Genomic DNA, 14,656 nt, shown 5'->3' on the forward strand with positions numbered 1-14,656 from the left:
TCCTTTATGAACTTAACATTAAAAGCAACCTGTGAAAGTCACAGGCTGAGACGCCACACTTAGAAGTGAGTTCTCCTATCAGATTTTTATTGTGCACCAGTTAACAGGTGCCAAGTGTTGCAGCCCATCACGTTTCAAACCCCCGTGTTCTGCAAAGTCCAGCTATGAAGAGGACAGCTAATTCCCTGTGCTGGGATATACTAACTCTTTGTGTTTCCCTTTGTGTAGCTACATGTCTGATTTCAGGCTGTACTTGCACATTGTTGCAGTGAAGGTCAAGCAGGATACTTATTTTTATGATCAGTCTAAAATCACAGCCCAGCCTCACAAAATTTCCATGTTCAAAACTCTATGTCCTTCAACAGAACTTTTGCAAAACACACAGTTGCAGGTTTAGACCCCAGTAAATGGTACTGTCGTTATTATTTATACCATATCTGCACTGTTGGACACTGTGATAGCCAAAATGAACAGATGCTCAGGAAATTGTTCAGTGGCATATGGTTGACCTTGCCATCTCATAGAAGGTTTTGAAACATTGCTTATATTTCTTTTTTATATAATTACAGAAAACGATTTCATGTTTGCTTACGCTTGCTGAGAATAAGGAGGGCAATAAATTACAGAGGAACCTGAGTACAGCTCACAGCAACAGTACGGTTTAAATGGAATGTCTTATCATTTGACTTGAAATTACAATATTGTAACATTTCAGAGGCTTGAGTGAGCAATTATAGAAGTAATATTTCTGTAGCACTATAGAAACACAAGTTCTTTCAGAAAAGTAAAACAAAAACAAAACAGAAAATTGTTCCTGAAAACCTTGCCCTGAAATTATTGCATGTATTTTCAAACACCTCATAAAATTTGCTATTTCTTATGCCCAAATTGAGCCCCAAGGATCATCTTACATAATACAGCAAGTTTGAGACGAGAAAACAAATCCAGCTTTAAACATGGACATCAACAGTGAACAAAAATTACAAAATGTATTACAAAAATCAGTTCAGAGAAATGGTATTAACCTATGCCAGTGGTAAGCAGTTTTTTGACACCCATCTTATGTCTTCATGGATGTATGACAATGGATTACTTCTCAATCATAGAAATGCCACTATTTCTATACCAATTATCTTTGACTGACAGTCATTATCGTTAGCTATTCATCATTTTTTCTGCTCTCCTGTCATGCTTTGGTCACTCAGTTAAACAGTAGATACAGAATTGTGGGACTTAGATCCCTAGTCATGCAAGAATAATTAACAAATTGAAACTAATAACAGTAATATTTCATATGTAATGGGCTAATATTTATTCACATAAACTCTGTGGGTCTCTTCTTAAAAACTAGCAGCAGAGTTGGCCACTTTTTCTTAGTCTTATTACTTCTGTGTGAAAACTAGTACATCCTGAGACGGTGATGAGTGAATATGAAATGTAAAGGTTGCCAACTGTAGTGAGATCAAAGACCTTTTTCCCTGCCTGTAAATTGCCACCAGAAATTTACTGTCACACACAACAATGCTGCAAGATATGTGCTGGCATTTCTCTGGTCAAGAAATTATATAACCTCATATTGGTTTTCAACACCTGCACTATTTACAAGCATTTCAGTCCTCGCCCTCTCAGTCCCTGAGGACTGCGATGTAGTCTTATGACCCGTTAACCATGAGGATTCATTTCTGTTGTCGTGGTTTACTATAATTAAAACTGCCTGTTCAGTCATTTATAGTCAGTCTGAAAACCCAGCTCAAAACCGAGGACCAGGGAACGTAGACTTTCCAAGCCATGCATGGGCTACTGAGGGTATACAAATAAAGCACTCACTTCACTTTTTCCACTTTCATAGTTTTGTTTTCCCCCATCTCCTTGTTCCCATTTTCTTCCATCCCCACCACTCAGATAACTTCCAGCATGTACAGCTTTCTACCTTTGCTTACAAATCCTAGAAACTCCTCTTCTGAAGAAAAGGAGGATGAGTATCTCCTGCCTATGGTGGGAGGTGATACAGGATTTGGACTGGTCCAGGAAATCCACAAGAGATGGTTTCCCATTTTTTAAAACAAACATTTAGACCAAATTCATTGACATGTTCAGATAGTACCATGCCATTGAATTCGGACTGAACGAGGAATTTCAATCATAATAAAATATGAAGTTGGGTCCAGCTAGTCCTACAGATTTAGGGCTGGGTCTTGAAGAAACCCTTGCTTGCTTAGGAGGGGCCTTGGTGGAGATATATTTACAAAGAAAACTAAGAAAAACAAAAAAAAATGTAGACAAGATGAACTGTAGACTTGTGGACATGAGACAGATAAATAAGCTGTTACAAAACAAATGCAAAATGTGCAGATTTTGTCTGGAATTGTCAGGTCTCATCAGGAATTTTTAACAGATTAAGTGAATGTCTTTCACTGGGTTATTTGGATTAAGTTCTTGAATGCTATCTGGAAATAAAGGACAGCAAGAAAAAGGACGGAGTATGAATGTGAGAACACGCTAAGAAAAAAATACAGAGCAAGCCAGTAACTTATCATGGTATGTCTGTAGGAGATATAGAGTGGTAATAATATGTCAGTTCTTTTATGCCCTGACTTCCCATGATAGAGCAGAAATAAGGTGGCTTTCATAACACACATGGGCGTTCCCTAAAATACACATTAAAAGCTGTGAAGACTGTCAAATACTATGCTGAGAGTATTTTTTTTCCCTCTCCCTTTAAAATAGGTTATCAAAGCCTGATTATGGCAATTCAGAAAATAGTAGGCTGAATGAGATTAAAATATAGAAGAAACAGAGAGAAAAGTTGTTACTCACTGGTGACACAGCCACATTAGCCTTATTTACAGGGCTACTGAGCTTCTGTGGCACAAGCAGAATATGAAAGATTTCTGACACTTCCTGATTTTTCCTGCATTAGAAACATCACAACAACAGATTTTATGCCAGCATTTGTTCATGCCCAAGAGTGGCCAAAGAAAGCACATTAAGATGAAAAAGGAGATGTGGAGGAAGTGAATAACTCAGCAAAAGTTTCTGTCTGAATCTCCAGTGTAAGTATGGGATAGGGAAGGTTCACTGCAGTTTTTTAATAAATGGATTCCTTGATCTGCTATAGTTGCTTTGAACAAATCACTTTACTGCACAAAGTCTCATTCTTCCTATCCATAAAATGAAAACATTAACACTTAAATTCCAAATAAAATGCTGCAATGTCTGTAAGTAAAAAGCTCTGTACATAAGCAGGGCATTCCTCATGCTTCCACTACTGATAGCTGTGCCACCCTTGCTTTCTCCAAATTTCTGAAAAAAAAGTCACATCTCTGATATCACCTCTGCAGTGTTAGCTTATCACTCTTTCTAGGTTTATTGCTTGAGATTCGAATGTAAAGGGCAAGTTTTGATTTGATGTATAGTACTGTGCTTTCCAGGTCAGCTGGTTATATGTGTTCAACATTTTACTTTCAACACTGACAATTTGACAGGAGGATTTTGGTGAATTTGTTCATGTACAGCGTGCAAATTATTAAGCAGTCTGGTAATCACGCTCCTAACAATGGAATAAAATGACAATAAGCGCTACATCAATGCCAAGTTTTCTCCACTAAAACTCATAATTATTATTTTTCAATAAAATAAGTGTGTGCCATACATACCATTTCATAAAAAAACACAAGTCCAGTGCTTTTCCAATGGGAGCAGAAGGTGATTTTACTTCTTTTTTCTGCTCAAGTCCTTATTTATAGCCTTCAGAAACTGACATCCAAGTCCTTACAGGAAACATTTCAAGACACAGCTTGACTGGAAGAAACACAACTGCTGAGAAATTGCATGATGCTCTATATGATTTTACTACTGAAGAAACAAAAGAGAAAAAAAGAGTCTCTTTTGCTGTCAGAGAAACCTAGTGTAATTTTTTTTTAATCCAAGTAAAGAAATTATGTCTTTCCTACATAATGCTTGAAGAAAACCCTCATTTGTGTCTGCTTAGATATGAGAGGAGATGTCTCTCTGTCTTATACTGGGGTAACTCTTCCCTGACTTAGCACAGTTATCTCTGATTTATGCTGGTTATCACCAAGATTAAAATTTGACCCCTTTTCTTGTATTTGTTTATATAAGACATGAAAAATGACATGTTCTTCAAGCAATTAGTAACCAAGAGACCAAACTAACAATAAAAAGCTTGTAAATTAAAATGTCAAGCAGGCTAATGCAACTTTTGATAAATGACTATGTTGTTTCTGAGGATTACATTTTAATGTCATTCTAATAGCTTGATTATAAAGGACAATTACTGCATTTAAAGTAGGCTGGGCAGAACATAACTAGATTCAGATCTAATTTTAAACTAACCTGGATGTAACATCTCAACAGAAATATATTTCTTAACCAAACAAAATTGCACTAAATTATTAGAATGGGGGGGGGGGGTGTCCTCTTTTTTCCCCAATATATCTATTAATTTAATTTCCTTTGATATTTTTTCTTTTTTTCTATCTGTGCTTTCCAAAATACTTGGAATCTTTCCCTTCTGGGACAGTTTGCAAATTGCTTGACCACCTCTAAGGAAATTAGTTGTAAAATCTGACATTCATTGCCACCTGAGGAGCTCTTACACTGTGGAACAGGAGACCCTAAAGTCCACATCCCTGCCCACAATCTTGCACTCACAGCATACTCCAAAGGCGTAGAAAAGGATTAAAAATGAGATGAAGGCAGAAAAGGCCAAAATTTAGAATGCCTTGTTTGTGGGAAACGTTTTTTCTAAAAAATCTCTTCTAAAAAAGATTTCTCCTCTTTTGCTGCAATTTTATTCCCACAATGGAAGTTTAAGAAAATAGATTCTTTAAAATGGCCATAGGGTATCCAAAACAAAACATTGGGTTTAGGACCCAGGAGCAAACGAATAAGACTGTCAAAGTTGAAGTAATTTTCACTCACCGGCTGGCAGACTGAAGGAAGCTCATCAGGCTGACTGTCCAGGGCCCAGGACCCTGGAGTTCCCAAAGTCTAAGGCCAGCATTGATTTTTATTTCTATAGTTGACAAAATATTTTTATTTCTCATCTGTCCTATACTCATGAAGACATAACTTCTTAGTAGCAATCTGTGCCTTGAAAGAGAATCAGTGGATGGTAACACTTAAATGTGTTGTTAGACATCATCTGTACCTTTTGGGAAGCATGTCCAACTATGATAGAACTGATTTTATCTTTCTTCTCAGCCTGTAGGCTATCACTTAATTTATATTAAAGGTGCTTTGGCAACAGGGTGCTCACTGCCTTAGCCATATTTGCACAAAACCCAGTGTAGCAAATGCTCTCAGCCATAGCCTTTTCCCCACCTAGAAACATCCATCACTATGATGGACATTTGTTCTTTTTGAGTATTTGTGACTGTTTTATTTCTGCTGCCTTCAGTCGATGTTTTGCTCATTTAAAAATACTTGTTACTTTTACCATTTCCTCCTAGATTCCTGGAGTTAAGTATTGTTCTAAAGTTAATTATAACAGGGGCAAAACCCAAACAATATTTGAATAGAGAAACCTGGCATGTAGTTCATCAGTGTGACCAGAGAGAGCAAATAAGAGCATTAGGAAAACACAGACTTATGTTGTCCTTCATGTCTGAGATAATGCAGGCTGGTACAAGTGGTTTTTAGCTGCAGTGAGCTGGCCCTGTGACAGTCCTCAGCGTTCCTCTCTTCAACCCGCCAGCTGAGCTTCTCATGAGATCTTGCCCCAAAACATTTCCATCAAAATATTTGTGTGAGCAGGGACCTGCTCTTAAGACTCTCTAAACCTCCGGGCTGCACTGGGTGAAGAGCTCAGGGGCTCCTTTCAGCATTGCAGCTGGCAGAGCAGGAGTGGAGGTAGCTGCTAGTGTTGCCGAAATCCGGAATAAAACTCCTTAATAGCAATGAGAAGTTAAGAAGCAGACACTCCTTTATTGCAGCGCTGGGCACACGGGGGATTGCTCCACCTAGCGTGTGCAACTGTCTAGTCTAACTGTGCAGGTTAAATACACACCTGTTATACATATTCACTAGATTTCCAAAAAAATGTTATACATATGTAAATGTCCTTTACGCAAGCGTGTTGGAGGTCTCTGGTGGTCCTCAGAAGCCCTCTGGTGGTCTTCCATAGTCTTCCTCACTTGTCCGCTTCTTCACCTCTTCTTAGGTGATTCTGTGCAGTACGATTCTTGCCATTATATTAGATTACACAAAAGTACATTCTATGTTAATTCTTTTTCTATGATTGGTCTTCTAATCATACTACCTTATTAATATTCTTATGTTAAAACAATCATTGGTCGAGCTCACATAATCCATTAACCAGAACTTTGATCAAAGTAGGGTTTCTAAGCAACAGAGCTAAGGTCCATAACGATTTCTTAAAACAAACCACTATAATTAACCAATCTGTGTTAGAATTCTATGGTTAACTGTCTACAATACTTGTATTCTTATAATTATGCTTAGCACAGTTTGTAATGTTCCTAAGTCTCTATAACTATGTTGCAAACTTCACACCCCTATGTTCTACAATCTTTACCCTTTAATCAAACCCAGCTCATATATAAAATAAAATTTTTAACTTTTATCAAAATATTTGTAACACTAGGATGGGGGAGGTGATGAGCAGCTGAGGCAGGATGGTGGTGGCCATTGCCTCAGCCTGTGCAGCTGCATCCAGGGTGTGGAAGTGTTGAACGTGCATAACGGGGTGTCAGTACCACATCTGACATTGATAGATAATGTTAAATAAAATCAGAAAGGAGGAACAATACAATAAAAATGAAGCCTAAGAACACTTGAATATGTTCAGAGGAAGCTCCAGAATGAAACATTTTAAGATTTTGAGGTGAGCCAAAACAAAGGCATGGCACAAAAGTCAACAAACCATCTGCTGGCAGCAAACTGCTTTTCAGCTCAAGACATCTACTGCTTATTTAGAGAGGGATAGAAGCTTTTAGTATGTTGTGATGCTTGCATGGTAGCCAAAACTAAGAGTCCCCACTGAGATATGCCTCCTTTTGGCCTTACCGTAGAGGAAGAAGGGATTCTTGTCACTTATAGCTGGCCAGAAAATGAGCTTTGTTGCCACCAGATTCAATATTGCCAGTGTCTGTGTTTAAAATATTTAGGACCCAGGTACCCAGACAATGTCAGCTAAGATGGGTCTCCTTTTCAAGAAAAAGTATTAGCTGGGTCTCATAAAGAAACTATGCAAATTATGGGAACTGGCACAGTAAATGTAAAGCTGTACAATACCATTATAGAAAGTACAGGAGGTTTGCCTAGGAGGGCTGCTTTTTGATAGTGGCACATTTTCCCCAGACTCAGGCATTTCAGAGTCTTCATTTGTTTATGATTGCTCTTACCGCTGCCAGACTCATCATTTCAGGTCAGAGCTTTCCTTCATCAAATCTCATACCAAGCTTCAAGAACAAAAAAAAAAAAAAAAACAACCCAAACATATTACACCTGTCCAATTTTGAAATGCTGAACATGGTAAAAAAACCCAAAACCCTGACCCTTCCATTATTGAGTTTTGTGCCTCATTGTCCTGGTTTTGGCTGGGGTAGAGTTAATTTTCTTTCTAGTAGTTGGTATAGTGGTATATTTTGGATTTAGTATGGGAATAATGTTGATAACCCACTGATGTTTTTAGCTGTTGCTAAGTATATACTAAGTCAAGGATTTTTCAGCTTCTCATGCCCAGCCAGCAAGAAGGCTGGAGGGGCACAAGAAGCTGGGAGGGGACACAGCCAGGGCAGCTGACCCAAACTGGCCAAAGGGGTATTCCATACCATGTGACGTCATGTCTAGTATATAAATTGGGGGGAGCTGGCTGGGAGGGGTGGATCGCTGCTTAGGCATCGGTCAGTGGGTGGTGAGCAATTGCATTGTGCATCACTTGTTTTGTATATTCCAATTCTTTTATTATTAGTGCACCCAACGTGGGCCTCAAACACATGAAACTGAGAATGAATTTTGTCTCCCTAACTTTAGCCTATCAGTCACAAAAAAAAAAAAAAGTAAAAGCAAGCAAATATATAGGGATAAAGAACCATAAAAATGATAAATGGAAAAGACCTATGAGGTCATTTAATCCACTTCCCTGCCATTTTACTCTGACTCTTCAGTGCACTTGGCAGTGCTTTGCCTAGTCTAACTTCAAATGTCTGAGATAATGGGGTTTTGGTCCTAGGTTTCCCTTGCAAAAAGAAATATGAACTGTAAGTCAGAAGACTATATTCTTGCATAATTCATCTTCTGATATATTTCCATGTGAATTAGCTCAGTTTAGTATTTAAAAAAAAAAAATAATAAAGGAAATAAAGGACCTCAACAGCTTGGATAGATAAACATATTGCTAGAGGAAGTAAGTCACTATACATCATCTGATTCATGTTAATTCTGTGGATCCACTTTCTTAGCCTGTAACAAACAGTAATTCAAATATACTTAGGTTGTTTATACTTTTGTACTGGTGCTTGAAACCAAAGGGCACTTTCGAAGTGAATTCCCCAACTGCCCTCACTTACCAGGCTTTGGTTCACTTCTCAGATCACAAAAAAAAAAAAAAAAAAGATCTTTCAGGTAAGGCTAAACCAAAGCATATGCTCCAAGAGCCCACCCAGTACATATCAACCAACTGCTAACAGAATTTCAGACCAGAGTAGAGCTAGTCTGTAATAGAGATGTGAGCCTGCACAGTCTGTGGACTTCAGGGTCTCACCACTAATTGTTTTACCCTAATGGTGCTTTTTTGTTATGCACTACTTGTTATTGTAGAGATTGACTTAGACTGTCCTTTGCACATTAAGCAACCTCAAGGCTCTTCACGTTTTCCACCGCCTAAAATAACATATAGAAAAAGGTATCAGAGATCATGGGTGATCTGCCTGTATATTTAAGCCCTCAGGTATTTCTAGACAACAGTCAAAGATTTAAAAGCAGATTAATATTTAAGTACTATTAAAAATAAATAAAACTTATTAACAGAAATATTGTTTATTTGTATTACAATAGAATATCAAGGACAAAGCAGCCCATTAGGACTATGGACTAATTATGCTAAATTCTGTGATGTAAAAGATGGTTTGCATCCTGAACATGTTGCTGCGCCAATGAGATAGGATATGATAAATCATTAAAGGAACAATTAAAAGGAATGGCTCAGTACAATAAGTAAGACAGAATTGGGAATAGCTCACTCATTTATTAGAAAGTATTTAAAATGTAAATGTTCATGTCCATAAAGGGATTTCCTGAAATGTTATCAGAACATGAAAAGATTGCAAATATCATGAAGCAGTTGGCTTAAAATTCAATGGAGTACTAACAGAAACTCTTTTTTGTAGATGAACTAATTAATTAAAAAACCAAAGAAACAACTGCACCACTTCCTTAGCAAGTTAAAGTGTAATTAGTAGATCTGAACATGTTAATATGAATAAAACATCAGCTTGGGAAATAGCAGTGCTTATGCAATTCCTTTCTCACCGTCAGCTGAACTATAAGTTCATCTACACTGGCTATTTTCCCAGATTTTACAGGTATAATAATCTGTCCACTGCTTCTCTACATTGGAGAGCTATTAAGTTATTAAGAGTGTATTTTGACAAATTGGGTACACTGATACAGCCTCTTAGGCAAGCATTTCTAAGCCACTTTTCCTTGCAATAGCAAAGCCAGCTTTTCAGTTCCGGTAATACAATTCCACAGTGCAAAGCACTGACCAACTATAAACTCAGATTGCAAAATCAGATTCATTCAAAATATTTTAGCAGGTTAATTTTGCACTGGTAGATTTTGTGTTGGTCCCCCGATGTCTGTTTGTGCCAAATTTCCATTGGACTTTTCACAAATATTTCTTTTTTGGTATTACATGCTTTCTATTCCTCTCTGGACCCAACAACATCCTTCGCATAGGGCCCCTATGCTGTCTGCCATTCTGGACATTTTCTGTACTTAACTTTTGCTTCACATTGGTGAGTCCTTCAAATCTTCCTTTAAGCTGTAGATCAAGGTAGTACTACCACATGTGCTAGTTCTCAAGATATCAGGCTTCTCCAATTGTTTTTCTTGTCCAATAATTTTACATTTCTTCAGTTAGCTTATGCAGGACCAGTGACATGATACAGCTGACTTTGTTGGAGAAATATGCTTGCCAACCTGGAGCGATACAGATGGAATAATGTCACATCGTCCAGCGTAATGTCCATCTACGTGGGCTCAGACATATCATTCACAGGGCCAATACACTGCACTGTTTTCACCTTGTCCCCTACTTTTGCACTCTCTCTGGCATGTTTCTCCCGGAAATTGTCCGTGCTATGTCTCCCTTTCTGGTGCACACAGAGAGCATCCAAATAGACCCTACCACTAGCAGCATTGTCCTCTGACACAGAAGGGAAGATGGTAATAAAAACCCTTAAATCCTGTGGGCTATTTATCTGTCTAGTTGCAGAGAAAACATTCATCACCCTGATTTTCAAGCTTAAGGAAGCTTGACCCTGCTGGCCAAAGCCACACAACTGAAGAAACATCCATACAGCATAGGTGAAAGCTTGGGCATAAAGAAAAGGACATAAAGAAAAGTAAGACAAGATTCAGCAAATGAACACCACAGAGATGTCCTGAATAAGTAGTTGGTGGCTGCATTTGCTGAGTAGCAAAGCAAGAATGACAATGCTGAGACAGTAAGAACACTTTCCCAGGCCATAGAAAGACTGCAGTACCATCTACACCTCATCAGCACCTCCCACATTGTCCTGTTTCATGCATCTTGCATCCATAACATAGCCCCTTTATGAGGGAGCTTACAGCATGTACTGCAGGCCCTGCAAGCTGGGAGAAGCTTTGTGTTAGTAAAAAACAGAAACCAGGTGCTGTAGTGCAATTTAGTCTTCATCCTTTTCTTTGGTCCTATTCCTGCTTCCCCTCATGCGTGAAAATAATGTGCAATACACAAAAGACAAACGTAGTCCTCATAAGGAAATGGAAGTCAAACAGAAATCTGCGACTGGGCACCCTCTTCTTCAAGTAGTCAAGTGCATATGACCAAGCATGACTGGGGAAAGACATAGGCATTTTGTAGCCTGCTGCACTACCCAGAGGCCACTGCAGTTAAGTGTCCACTAAAATCTTCAATGGCCTGTAACAAATGAATTCTCTTCTTTTCAATGAAGGATAAGGCTTGGTTACCTAATGCAAATAAGCATCTTATTTACAGCATCACCATAGCTAGAGAAGCCTATCTGTGTAAAGTTCACTATAAATCACTTGTGTAATTACAAATAACTTAGAAATAACTTGAGGCAGAGAAACTTATGATTACTCAAGTACTCCCTGGATCACCCCAACAATTATTCTTTTCCAATCACAGTTTGAATGGTAACAGATTGAGAAGAGTCACTGTTGTCAGACTACAGTAGGAAGGGTAACTGTCATCTCCATGCTCTGTTTCTTATTTGCATCAAATTAGCAATGGAGCTAATCTCCACAGATGCTACCTTCCCCAGCCTCAAGTTCTCCCCTCACTGACAATCTTTGCACATTTGCAACATAATCCACGTGTTCTTGTCATGAACTCAGACACTGAAAGGAAATTTGCTTGGCTTTAGGAATCTACTTTTAGGTACCTAGTTTAGATAAAGGTATCTACACAACTGACCACATGCAATATCAGAATCCACTAACTGCTGGGGGAGTATTTTGTGTCCAGCTGTCCTCCACCTTCTTAAAGTACTTGACAATAATAAGGTATTCCTTCAGTCATGCAGATGAAACAAAACTGTTCTGAGCCACTTATCTAAGGACATCTCAAACACCAATGACAGCCATGGGAGACGGTTCATGGTTTCTCAGTGTGGGAGATGATTTAGTGACCGTCTGTAGGTATTAGTAGCACAGACTCCACATCAACAAGTAGAATGTAGTACTGCCAACACTAGTATTTTTGAGCATTTTTTACAAAATTGCGCAGAGATTAGTGAGACCCCAACTGTAGGCAAGGCAGTCTTTTCTTACACACTCTTTCCTGGTTTTAATGGTGGTATTCTACCATCTTTGATGCACTTATATTGCTATCACCCATGAAGTTGCATCCACAGTAATGGTCAGATAGAAAAAAAAGTATGGCTGCCCCATGACAGGGGAATGAACCAGGAGCCAAGTGTGACCCTAGCACAGGCAATGCCTTCGCCAAGAAGTCATCCTCCTGTGGGATCTCAGAATGGCAGGCCAAGCAGGTTCCTACATCAGGTGCTGGTAACAGCATCCATCAGCAGCCCCAAGAATGGTGAGGGGATGAAACAGGTCTAAGGCACATCCAGCATACAGGTCAAGAGACAAGATACCTATGACTCTGCTCTATGATGTAGGTCTGAGGTCTGTCCGGGGACAGGGTGAAAGACAGGGCTGGAGATGGGAATTTGTCTAGCAAAGCTCAGGCAGGAACCAGATTCCTGAGTCTGAGCTGAGATGGGGTGCCTGGGCAGGGGTGTGGGTCCCAGGTGAGACTGGGCAGGTCTGTGAAGGCCTGTTGAGGTCCTCCAGACCCTGACAGTAATACAGTAAAGAAACACCCCAAAATACACTGTCACAAACACCACAGTTCACAGCCATATTATGCAATTGCTCACATAAAGCAAAAAAAGCCCCATATAAATGGGGATTTCTGTACCAACTAGCAAAAAAATACAAGGTGATGATAGGGTAACAAAGTAAATTACTACAATACAACATCCGAAACATGATCAGTTATACCAAAGCTTATGTCAGTGCAAGACAACACTATGTGAGACCTATTAACAGCTCTAAATCATTTCAAATGAGCAAAAGCAACTGTCAGAGCCATACCAGGAGAGGTACACTGTAGACTTGTCAACTTCTTAGGTGAAACTGTCAGGTCAGGCTATAAACCTCCAAATGTGTAGTGGTATCTACGTGCTTTTTAAAGTTAAAATCATTTACTCAAAATATTGATTTGTCTGGCAAGTCTATAGAGTAAATCTGTGCAACTTCTAAAGTCACATAATATTCATGCAATTGACTCTGTACTACCAGAAGGCTGGATTAGACTATATTGTTGATCTCTATGTAGTATCAGACTGAGTCTTGCATGCCAAGTCTCATCCACTTTAATTACAAAGATCAAAGAGCTCTGATTATTCCTCTGTATGCCTTGTAGTGGCCTAGTCCTCTGCATAGAGTTTCTTACGCTTTCTTGCCACTAGGCACCACTGAAATTACACAGCAGAACTGTGGGTGAGTTCTCAGACTTTTTGAACTTGGGCAGTTTCAAACACAAGGGCAGGATTTTGAGATCTGTTTTATGTCAGGGCTGCAGTGAAATCAAAATTTTTTCAAAATAAATTCCAAGTAACTCCCTTGGCATGAAAAAAACATGCCTTAGAATACCTGGTAGCCAAAATGTAACGCAATCTATCCAATATGTGGGAAAGCGCAAAACACCCCTCTGAGTCATACAGGAGATTAAACAAGCATGCTGTTGACTCTGTCTTTCAAGCCCAGAGTATTGCATTATTTATATAAAGTGGAGCAGCTCCAAGAAGAGAAACTGTAAGAGTCTGACACCATCATCAGTGACTTGGGCATTTGCCTAGAGTCCAGGATCAGCCATCAGACAGAGCAGTCTGTCCTGGAGCAGTGAATTACCGACCTTATGTTACATTTCATGGCTGCCTTCCACTAACAGTAGTGGTGCTGAGTGTCTTATTGAATGATTATTGGAAAAATTAATTTTGCTGTTAATCTAAAGTAACCATGAACTCAGTAAGGATACTTAATGACAGATTACAATCTCCCTCTCTCTTCCTTTCTCCCCATCTGCTAACCACATCCAGCAAGTGACAGATAACCTGTTTCTCTTTATGGTAAGAGATAAGGTGAACTTATATTACCTCTCCTCTTCTATTTCCTACAGAGGAACCAACTTTTCTCCCTGATGGTCTCACTGAGGTTTATCTATTTAAACTTAGAACAATTGTTCCTAACTGATATTTAGCCTTGAAGTTTGCTGCTTCTATTTCAGACCTTGTGCATTTTTCCCAGTTTATACTAGCTGATCTAAGAAAAGATATTACCTCCACATATGAATCTCATCCAAACTTCAGGCATTGACAGAGAACTGGAATACAACCTACTGTGTTATAGGTGGAGCCATATGCTGTCACTTTTCAAATAGAGATATTGTTCTGACTTTACACCATTTAAGGCTTTCAGACAAACTTCAGAGGATTTAATAATTGAAGACCTGAAGGAAAATGAAATAAATACAAAGTGGGTTTGCCAAAGGTCAGCCATGGCACATTACTTCAGTGCTTCTCTTCGACCAAGATAAATGTGGGCAGATGCATGTGGACCAGCTAAACTGTGAAGCTCTGTAAAATATTTAACATAGTGCCACAGGAAAAACATTCAATAAGGTGGGGGAAAAAAAAACCAAAAACAACTCATACAAGACATTTAAGTGGATAAGGAGGGGCTAAAATCATATAACATCTTTTAGTGAAAGCTCCCTACCTGCATGAAGGTTAAAAAAAGAATTCCTCCAGAGCTGTCTTAGAAGCAGTCTTACTACTGTTTTGAGTGGTGACATTTGGCACAAAATGGAGCA

Source organism: Aquila chrysaetos, chromosome Z (assembly GCF_900496995.4).
Source record: "Aquila chrysaetos chrysaetos chromosome Z, bAquChr1.4, whole genome shotgun sequence".
Taxonomy (NCBI): Eukaryota; Metazoa; Chordata; class Aves; order Accipitriformes; family Accipitridae; genus Aquila; species Aquila chrysaetos.